This window comes from Babylonia areolata, chromosome 7 (assembly GCF_041734735.1).
Source record: "Babylonia areolata isolate BAREFJ2019XMU chromosome 7, ASM4173473v1, whole genome shotgun sequence".
NCBI lineage: Eukaryota > Metazoa > Mollusca > Gastropoda > Neogastropoda > Buccinidae > Babylonia > Babylonia areolata.
In genome coordinates this window covers 28,664,199-28,674,198 of record NC_134882.1, presented here as the reverse complement: position 1 = coordinate 28,674,198, position 10,000 = coordinate 28,664,199, and positions in this window count along the sequence as shown.

The following is a 10,000-nucleotide window of genomic DNA, read 5'->3' as shown; positions in this document are numbered from 1 at the left end:
TGTCTGTCTGTCTGTGTATCTGTCTGTGTGTGTATGTCTGTTTGTCTGTCTGTCTGTTTGTCTGTCTGGATATTTGTCTGTCTGTCTATCTGCTGTCTTTCTGTATGTCTGTCTGTGTGTATGTCTGTCTGTATGTCTGTCTGTCTGTCTGTCTGTCTGTCTGTATGTATGTATGTATGTATGTATGTCTCTCTCTCTCTCTCTCTCTCTCTCTCTCTCTCTCTCTCTCTCTCTCTCTCTGGGGCTCAGTTTTCCTGTACTGGAGACCAGAAGCGTTGACAGTATGCAGCCAACAAAATGCAAGTTAGTCAGCGCAAACATACCAGTTTCTTAATGACAAAGTCATTCAGAGTCTCCGTGATTTCCATGCAACATCATTATGAATTCGTTTTGGTGTTGTTGTTTTTGGGGGAGGGGGTTTAGTATTTGTTATTTCAAAGGCTGTTCTGCACTCAACTGATCCCATTCAAATTGTCTGTTCAAGGGTTTGATTTTTTTTTTTAAAGTAAGGAAATGCACGGTGTTGAAGACACAAAGGAATGACTTCGGTGTAGATGTTTCAGGTGTGTTTGTGAGCCTCTGTGTATACGTGTGTGCGTGCGTGCATGCGTGCGTAAGTGCGAGGTCTGGAAGAAACGAAGAAATGACATGGGGTGGATGAAAACTAAAATATATTCAGGGACGTATACAACAAACGTATCACTGCATTCAAAACCAATTTTTTTCTGTTACGCAAACTTTTACTCTTTGTCTACGGGTCAACTGACTAAAAGGGCATTTGAATGGAGGCGGTAGCATGCTCAGATCTTTTTTTTTTTTTTTTTTTTCTTTTTTTTACTGCTGTCTCTGAAGTATACTGTCTTCTTTATTTTACTGATTGTTGCTGCGTTTTGATACGCCACCCTCTACACTCAAATAATAAAATGTTTCCACGTGTCCAGTCCAACATTAAAAACAATGTCTGGATAGTCCTTGCATCTTCTGCTCGACGACATATCTGCGTGTCTTAGGTCGATTCCATCCAAATGCTATCGAGAATGGTTGAAATTTTAAGGCAATTCAATTTTCTTCGTTCATACAAGCACCGATAATATATCGTAGTTTCTCACGATTTACTAAATTTTGAATTAAGTGAGGTTAAAAAAAAATAATAATAATAAAAAAATATATATATACATATATATATAGAGAGAGAGAGAGTGAGTGAGTGAGAAAGAAGTAGCAAGAGAGAGAGAGAGAGAGAGAGAGAGAGACAGAGAGAGAGTGAGTGAGTGAGAAAGAAGTAGCAAGAGAGAGAGAGAGAGAGAGAGAGAGAGAGAGAAGTAAGAGAGAGAGACAGACAGACACAGAGAGAGAGAGTGAATGAGTGAGAAAGAAGTAGTAAAAGAGAGAGAGAGAGAGAGAGAGAGAGAAGTAGTAAGAGAGAGAGAGACAGACAGAGAGAGAAACAAAAAGAGAGAGACAGACAGAGAGACAGAGAGTGAGTGAGTGAGTGAGAAAAAAGTAGTAAAAGAGAGAGAGAGAGAGAGAGAGAGAGAGAGAGAGAGAGAGTGTGTGTGTATGAGTGAGAAAGAAGTAGTAAAAGAGAGAGAGAGAGAGAGAGAGAGAGAGAGCAATGTATGTCCACATCTCACATCTACATCTGCATGCTAATATTAATGCACATAGCGTGTATGCGTGTGTAAAGGAGGAGGGGAATCGGTGGGGGGAGGGGTGGGGGAGGGGGGGCGGTGCTTGGAGGGGGGGGGGGAAGAGAATGGACGTGCTTATGGAAACAGTGTGAAGTCAAAATCACCAAAAGGACAGTGATGGTTTCGTTTTCCTGTTCGAAAGCAAAGTATTTCAGCAACACAAATTTTCAGATTTTTTGTTTCCTCGCGTGTATGTTTCAGTTTCAGTTTCAGTAGCTCAAGGAGGCGTCACTGCGTTCGGACAAATCCATATACGCTACACCACATCTGCCAAGCAGATGCCTGACCAGCAGCGTAACCCAACGCGCTTAGTCAGGCCTTGAGAGAAAAAAAAGGTGAATAATAATAGATAAGCTTACATAAATAAATAAATAAATAATGATTATGATATAAAAAGGTAGTAGTAATGATAATAATAATAATAAAATAACAATAATAAAAAATAAATAAATAAATAAGACAAAATTGATGATAAATAAGCAAATAAATGTAAAACATGATGTATGAGTATTGATTACCATATCGGTGTATGAACCTGAGAATGGTGATTGCTGAACACCTGCTCGAGTTTTATTTATCATTTGATGTGTTTCTCTTTATTTGCTTGTAAACATCCTCATTTTCTCTTTGATACTTTTTCTTCTGTGTTCTCCATCCATGCCAGCTGCATGTCATGTTTTATATCAGACGTTTCTGTTATATTAAGGGACATACATTGGGTATCATTTTGTTCGTCAGTCTTTCTATCCTTCTCTGTCAATCTCTCTTTCCTTCTCTGTCAGTCTCTCTTTCCTTCTCTGTCAGTCTCTCTGTCTCTGTCAGTCAGTCTGTCTGTCTCTGTCAGTCTGTCTGTCTCTGTCAGTCTGTCTTTCTTTCTCTGTCAGTCTGTCTTCCATTCTCTGTCAGTCTGTCTGTCTCTGTCAGTCTGTCTGTCTCTGTCTTTCTTTCTCTGTCAGTCTGTCTGTCTCTGTCAGTCAGTCTGTCTGTCTCTGTCAGTCTCTCTTTCTTTCTCTGTCAGTCTGTCTGTCTCTGTCAGTCTGTCTGTCTCTGTCTTTCTTTCTCTGTCAGTCTGTCTGTCTCTGTCAGTCTGTCTTTCTTTCTCTGTCAGTCTGTCTGTCTCTGTCAGTCTGTCTGTCTCTGTCAGTCTGTCTTTCTTTCTCTGTCAGTCTGTCTGTCTCTGTCAGTCTGTCTTTCATTCTCTGTCAGTCTGTCTGTCTCTGTCAGTCTGTCTTTCATTCTCTGTCAGTCTGTCTTTCTCTGTCAGTCTGTCTTTCTTTCTCTGTCAGTCTGTCTGTCTCTGTCAGTCTGTCTGTCTCTGTCAGTCTGTCTTTCATTCTCTGTCAGTCTGTCTTTCTCTGTCAGTCTGTCTGTCTCTGTCAGTCTGTCTTTCTTTCTCTGTCAGTCTGTCTGTCTCTGTCAGTCTGTCTGTCTCTGTCAGTCTGTCTTTCATTCTCTGTCAGTCTGTCTGTCTCTGTCAGTCTGTCTTTCATTCTCTGTCAGTCTGTCTGTCTCTGTCAGTCTGTCTGTCTCTGTCAGTCTGTCTGTCTGTCTCTGTCAGTCTGTCTTTCTCTGTCAGTCTGTCTGTCTGTCTCTGTCAGTCTGTCTGTCTCTGTCAGTCTGTCTTTCATTCTCGGTCAGTCTGTCTGTCTCTGTCTTTCTTTCTCTGTCAGTCTGTCTTTCATTCTCTGTCAGTCTCTCTGTCTCTGTCAGTCTGTCTGTCTCTGTCAGTCTGTCTTTCATTCTCTGTTAGTCTGTCTGTCTCTGTCAGTGTGTCTGTCTTTGTCAGTCTGTCTTTCATTCTCGGTCAGTCTGTCTGTCTCTGTCTTTCTTTCTCTGTCAGTCTGTCTTTCATTCTCTGTCAGTCTCTCTGTCTCTGTCAGTCTGTCTGTCTCTGTCAGTCTGTCTGTCTGTCAGCCTGTCTTTCATTCTCTGTCAGTCTGTCTCTCTCTCTCAGTCTGTCTGTCTCTGTCAATGTGTCTTTCTTTCTCTGTCAGTCTGTCTGTCTCTGTCATTCTGTCTTTCTCTGTCAGTCTGTCTGTCTGTCTCTGTCATTCTGTCTTTCTCTGTCAGTCTGTCTGTCTGTCTCTGTCAGTCTGTCTTTCTTTCTCTCTCAGTCTGTCTGTCTCTGTCAGTCTGTCTGTCTCTGTCTTTCATTCTCTGTCAGTCTGTCTGTCTCTGTCAGTCTGTCTGTCTCTGTCAGTCTGTCTTTCTCTGTCAGTCTGTCTGTCTCTGTCAGTCTGTCTGTCTCTGTCAGTCTGTCTTTCTTTCTCTGTCAGTCTGTTTGTCTCTGTCAGTCTGTCTGTCTCTGTCAGTCTGTCTTTCTCTGTCAGTCTGTCTGTCTCTGTCAGTCTGTCTTTCTCTGTCAGTCTGTCTTTCATTCTCTGTCAGTCTGTCTGTCTCTGTCAGTCTGTCTTTCTTTCTCTGTCAGTCTGTCTGTCTCTGTCAGTCTGTCTTTCATTCTCTGTCAGTCTGTCTGTCTCTGTCAGTCTGTCTGTCTCTGTCAGTCTGTCTGTCTCTGTCAGTCTGTCTTTCTTTCTCTGTCAGTCTGTCTGTCTCTGTCAGTCTGTCTGTCTCTGTCAGTCTGTCTTTCTCTGTCAGTCTGTCTGTCTCTGTCAGTCTGTCTTTCTCTGTCAGTCTGTCTTTCTTTCTCTGTCAGTCTGTCTGTCTCTGTCAGTCTGTCTTTCATTCTCTGTCAGTCTGTCTGTCTCTGTCAGTCTGTCTGTCTCTGTCAGTCTGTCTTTCATTCTCTGTCAGTCTGTCTTTCTCTGTCAGTCTGTCTTTCTCTGTCAGTCTGTCTGTCTCTGTCAGTCTGTCTTTCTCTGTCATTCTGTCTTTCTCTGTCAGTCCGTCTTTCTCTGTCAGTCTGTCTTTCTTTCTCTGTCAGTCTGTCTGTCTCTGTCAGTCTGTCTTTCTTTCTCTGTCAGTCTGTCTGTCTCTGTCAGTCTGTCTGTCTCTGTCAGTCTGTCTTTCTCTGTCAGTCTGTCTGTCTCTGTCAGTCTGTCTGTCTCTGTCAGTCTGTCTTTCTTTCTCTGTCAGTCTGTCTGTCTCTGTCAGTCTGTCTTTCTTTCTCTGTCAGTCTGTCTGTCTCTGTCAGTCTGTCTTTCTTTCTCTGTCAGTCTGTCTGTCTCTGTCAGTCTGTCTGTCTCTGTCAGTCTGTCTTTCTTTCTCTGTCAGTCTGTCTGTCTCTGTCAGTCTGTCTTTCTTTCTCTGTCAGTCTCTCTTTCCTTCTGTCAGTCTCTCTTTCCTCCTCTATCAGTCTCTTTATCCTTCTCTGTCAGTCTGTCTTTCTCTGTCTCTTATCTGTCGGTGTGTATTCCTCTGTCTCTATGTGTCAGTGTGTCTGACTGACTTTTTTTTTTTTCAAGTTTGTACGAACTATCACAAGCCACGTGCGGTCAAACTGCAGTTTCAGTTTCAGTTTCAGTAGCTCAAGGAGGCGTCACTGCGTTCGGACAAATCCATATACGCTACACTACATCTGCCAAGCAGATGCCTGACCAGCAGCGTAACCCAACGCGCTTAGTCAGGCCTTGAGAAAAAAAAAAAACCAACAGGTGAATAAATAATAGATAAGCTTACATAAATAAATACATAAATAAATAATAATTATATTATAAAACTTCAGGTGAGCACAATGACCGCAGATCCCTCCTTCTCTGTTACCTCATTCACGCCTTTACTGCTGCTGGTCAGCGTGCCCGTCATTAAAGGTCAGTCTGTCACCTCACTGAGATAGATAAAACAAGAGTTTGCGTGTCAGGATGGATACGTGTTGCCACGCTGGATGTAGACTTCTCTCTCTTGTGTTTGGTTGCATTGTTTTTGTTCAACAAAATGATTTTATTTATCATCATTGTTGTCTTTTTTATTTATCTATTTATTTATTTATTTATTTAATTTATTTTTTTATTATTATTATTATTATTATTATTATTATTATTATTATTATTATTACTTTTATTATTATTTATTTATCTATTTATCTATTTATTTGTTTGTTTATTCATTTATTTATGTACGCTTATAGTTGACTTCATCAAGTTTTTGCGCCTTATACATATTATTATTATTTGTAGTAGTAGTTCTTTTTTAAAGTATTTATCTATTATTTATTTACCGTTTGTTTGTTTGTTTTTTTGTTTGTTTGTTGTTGTTTTTCTCAAGGCCTGACTAAGCGCGTTGGGTTACGCTGCTGGTCAGGCATCTGCTTGGCAGATGTGGTGTAGCGTATATGGATTTGTCCGAACGCAGTGACGCCTCCTTGAGCTACTGAAACTGAAGCTGACACTGATTTTGTCGCCATTCTGTATCTGGACTTGTCCCACTTTGTGGTTAGTAGCATTGCTTTTGTTCAGCAAAGTCATTTTGTATCTGGACTTGTTCAACTTTGTTGCTGGTAGCATTGCTTTTGTTCAACAAAGTCATTAATTTTGTATCTAGACTTGTCCCACTTTGTGGTTGGTAGCATTGCTTTTGTTCAACAAAGTCATTAATTTTGTATCTAGACTTGTCCCACTTTGTGGTTGGTGGCATTGCTTTTGTTCAGCAAAGTCATTAATTTTGTATCTGGACTTGTTCCACTTTGTGGTTAGTAGCATTGCTTTTGTTCAACAAAGTCATTAATTTTGTATCTGGACTTGTTCCACTTTGTGGTTGGTGGCATTGCTTTTGTTCAACAAAGTCATTTTGTATCTGGACTTGTTCAACTTTGTTGCTGGTAGCATTGCTTTTGTTCAACAAAGTCATTAATTTTGTATCTAGACTTGTCCCACTTTGTGGTTGGTAGCATTGCTTTTGTTCAACAAAGTCATTAATTTTGTATCTAGACTTGTCCCACTTTGTGGTTGGTGGCATTGCTTTTGTTCAGCAAAGTCATTAATTTTGTATCTGGACTTGTTCCACTTTGTGGTTAGTAGCATTGCTTTTGTTCAACAAAGTCATTAATTTTGTATCTGGACTTGTTCCACTTTGTGGTTGGTGGCATTGCTTTTGTTCAACAAAGTCATTTTGTATCTGGACTCGTTCCACTTTGTGGTTGGTGGCATTGCTTTTGTTCAGCAAAGTCATTTTGTATCTGGACTTGTTCGACTTTGTGCTTGGTTGCATTGCTTTTGTTCAACAGTCATATTGTTGCCATTCTTTTTCTGGCTTTTGTACCCTTGTGGTCGGTGTGTTGCTTTTGTTCAGCAAAGTCTTTTCCATCACTTTGAAACTTCACAAGTAGCGGTCCTTCTTATACATATTATTATTAGTAGTAGTAGTTCTTTTGTTATGTATTTATCTATTATTTATTCACCCTTTTTTTTCTTTCTTTTTTTCTCAAGGCCTAACTAAGCACGTTGGGTTACGCTGCTGGTCAGGCATCTGCTTGGCAGATGTGGTGTAGCGTATATGGATTTGTCCGAACGCAGTGACGACTCCTTGAGCTACTGAAACTGAAACTGGTCCTTGCACGACAAACTCACGTCACACACGTTTCACTTCACCAAGTTCGGCACACAATGGGATAAGACAGTTTAGCTAAATGAAAGTTCAGAGTGATGATTTATCCATGGCCGTGAAAAACCGCGGAGGAAGGTGGTTTATCTGCCAATACAGAGAGTCCGTGAGGGTCTGGGTGTGGTTCGAATCCCGTCTCGCCCCTTTCTCCTAAATTTTACTGGAAAATCAAACTGAACGTCGGTTGAGATGATAAACCGAGGTCCCGTGTGTAGCACGCATTTGGTGCACTGAAAAAGAACCCATGGCAATGACAGCGTTGTCCTCTGGCAAACTTCTGTGGAAGAAGTCCATTCAGATAGGTACACATGTCAGGGAGGGAGAGAGAGGGAGAAAAGGCAGGGGGTAGGAGGAAAAAAAGGAGGGGGGCGGTTGAAGGAAGGCGAACTTCTTAACCTAACGTCATTGTAGAAATACGTCATCGTAGTGATGACGTGTTTCTATAATACGTCACTTTCATTCACAAGCACTGAGGAAGGCAAACGCCGACATATTTGCAGTCGGACAGTGTTGTTTTTTGTTTTCTTTTTTTCATCTCTCTCTATGTGTGTCTCTCTCTCTGTCTCTGTCTCTCTCTCTCTATTTTTTCCCCCATGCACTCAAGGCCTGACTAAACGCGTTGGGTTATGCTGCAGGTCAGGTATATGCTTAGTAGATGCGGTGTAGCGTATATTATGGATTTATCCGAACGCAGTGACGCCTCGTTGAGATACTGAAACTGAAACCATAGCCATGAGAAGGAAGTCACTGGCAGCAGTTTCACAGAGAGAGAGGGTGGGAGAGAGAGCGATAGAGAGGGGGGGGGAGAGAAGGAGAGAGACAGAGAGAGAGAGAGAGATGGTGGCAGGATTGCGGGAGAAGGAAAGCAGACTCCCCACTGCTCTCCTACAGGAACCAGTTGCATTGCTCGGACGGAAGAGCCTAGTATGGTCGTAACCTAACCCGATACTAACTGTGTGCAGTATGGAACTGACCAATGGCGTAGTTCGGTCAACGTAGGCATTTAGTCACGTGTACCTGTCAAAAAGTTAGAACCAAGCAATGCAACTGGCACCTGCTGGTTGACAAGAAATATCTGTAACGACCGTATCAAATAACCAGTGAAGGGCTGATTGCTTTGCATCAACCTTCTTTTATTTTCTCTTTTTCATTGACCCAATCAGATTTCGCGAAATTCAACTGGAACATTCTACGGAAAGAAAGAAAATATATATAGATATGTTTTGTGTTGCAGTAGTAGTAGAAGTAGCAGTAGCAGTAATAGTAGTAGTCGTAGAAGTAGCAGTATTAGTTGTTGTTATCGTTGTTGGCAGCTTTATGCCTTTTTTTTTTTAAAGTTAACTGATAATTATATGCTATCAATAATAATAATAATAGTAATGATAATAATAATAATGATGATGATGAACATGATGTGCGTGTGTGTGTGTGTGTGTGTGTATGTGTGTGTGTGTGTGTGTGTGTGTGTGTGTGTGTGTCTGTCTGTCTGTCTGTTTGTCTGTCTGCCTATTTATCTGCTCGTATGTGTGTGTGTGTGTGTGTATGTGTGTGTGTGTGTGTGTGTGTGTGTGTGTGTGTGTGTGTGCGTGTGTGTGTGTGTGTCTTTGTGTATGTGTGTGTATTGTGTGTGTGTGTTTGTGTATGTGTGCGTATTGTGTGTGTGTGTGTGTGTGTGTGTGTGTGTGTGAGACACGTAGAGAGAGAATGACAGTTGCTTCATCAACTCATCTTTACGATTCAGCCCATTCGGTTTGTTATTTTGCCGTTTGTTTATTGTTTTTTTTCTTCGTTGTTTTTGCTTAAACGTTGCCAGTTTTAAAAAATATATATTTCAATGGTTGACATAAACAAAATGGGAAAAGGAAGTAATAACCGAAAGTGGAAGAATAAAACTCATATTACAATGACAAGAACAGCAGCAATAATGGACTTAACTACTTTTTTTCCAGTCACTTCTATGTGATCAAATCACACACAAAAACGAACAAGAACAGCAACAATGATATACTTATTAACTAACTTCTCAAGTCAATGTTATGAGACATTTCAATGCAAGACAACAGTAATGCTCTGCTCTTTTTCACGAAGCACACAAACAAATTCGCAGGGTTACGAAGTCTCTTTAAGCAAGTCGTAACGCAATAATACCCGCGACCCCTGAACGAAATTAACGGGGCTAAAACACGAAACACAAGTTCACACACACACACACACACACACACACACACACACACACACACACACACACTCACTCATTCACACACACACACACACACACACACACACACACACACACACACACACACACACACACACACACACACACACACACACATACACACAGACGCTAATCGTTCACACACACACACACACACACACACACACACACACACACACACACACACACACACACACACACACACACACACACACACACACACACACACACACACACACACACACACACAGAGGCTAATCTGCGAAACAAAACAAACATTGAAAGAAACCTCTTATGAAGATGTCTTTGGGAGTCTTTGAAGATTGAATGTTTTATTTACAACTTCCAAAATGCGTTGTTGTTGTTGTTGTTTTTTGTGATTCACTGCAAGTGCGCAGCTGCATTTTCGAGCGGCGAGAACATTGCTTGCTACGAGATGGGCAGTATGCAGGAAGCGATGGCTGGTATTGTTTACAAAAGTTGTAAATTTAATTTGGCTCTAAAACACCACGAGACAAAATCGAATAAGCCAGGGAAAATTTTGCAAGTTTACTTACATTTTTTTTTTTTTAATTCTAAATTCTTGTGCAAA